This window comes from Triticum aestivum, chromosome 7D (assembly GCF_018294505.1).
Source record: "Triticum aestivum cultivar Chinese Spring chromosome 7D, IWGSC CS RefSeq v2.1, whole genome shotgun sequence".
NCBI lineage: Eukaryota > Viridiplantae > Streptophyta > Magnoliopsida > Poales > Poaceae > Triticum > Triticum aestivum.
The window spans coordinates 585,444,719-585,445,854 of NC_057814.1; positions in this window are offsets into that span (position 1 = coordinate 585,444,719).

Sequence of the window (1,136 nt, forward strand, 5' to 3'; positions counted from 1 at the left end):
CGACGGCGCAATCGAGACGGCGACGTGGTACGGGGCGGCGGCGACAGGCGGCGGGGGCGACGGCGACGACGGGCGGTCAGGGCGACGGCAGTGACGGCGACGATGGGCGGCGGGGGCGGCGGCGATGCCGCGCGAAGTAGTTGGAGAAGAAGTGGTGGTCGATGAAACTGAATTTTTCGTAAGTGCCATATATATAGGAGGGGCCTTTAGTACCGGTTGGAGCCACCAACCGGTACTAAAGGCCAATTTTCGCCAGGCCAAGGGGCGGGAAACTGCCCCTTTAGTACCGGTTCGTGGCTCCAACCGGTACTAACGGCCCCCCTTTAGTACCGGTTGGAGCCACGACCCGGTACTAAAGGTGTGCGCTGGCGCAGGAGCGGTGCGGGCAAGTTTAGTCCCACCTCGCTAGCCGAGGAGCGACCGCACCAGTTTAAAAGCCCCGGCGCGGCTGCTGTCTCGAACTCCTCTCTATAGCAGGCTTCTGGGCCTAACTCTGGCGCGCTGCCCGTTGAGCCTGCTGGCCCTTCTGGGCCTGTATTTGCAAACCCTAGGGTTGGCAGGCCCAGCGGGCAGCGCCCCAACAAATTTTTATATAATTTTCTTCTATTTATTTCCGAGTAATTTTTTTGCTGTATTTAGTTTCTTTGTGAATATTAAAAAAATTATATAGTTTTTTTTTCTTTTCTGCATTATTTATTTTCTGCTATTCATTTTGTAGTGATTTTCAATTTCACCGTCATTTAGCTCTCTAAACAAATCGGTAAATGACTGAAAAACAGCTCATGATGTCAGGACGTGTTGGAAATTGATGACGTCGCTTTGAATGATGCATACTGAATGCAGAAATAGGCTGGAGTTCAAATAAGTTTAAAAAACATTGAAGTGCCCGTGTAACAGATGAGTTCTCGTCTGAAACCCTGATGCTCCGAAAGAGATTGTCCAGTTTGTACACGAGGTGCGTCCAGTTTTCGCCGAGACCCTCTCTACTCTTTTGCACATGCTATGCGGGCGAAATGATGATACCATGCCAAGTTCCAACATTTTCAGAGTTCATTTTGTAGTGATTTTCAATTTCACCGTCATTTAGCTCTCTAAACAAATCAGTAAATGACCGAAAACAGCAAATGATGTCAGAA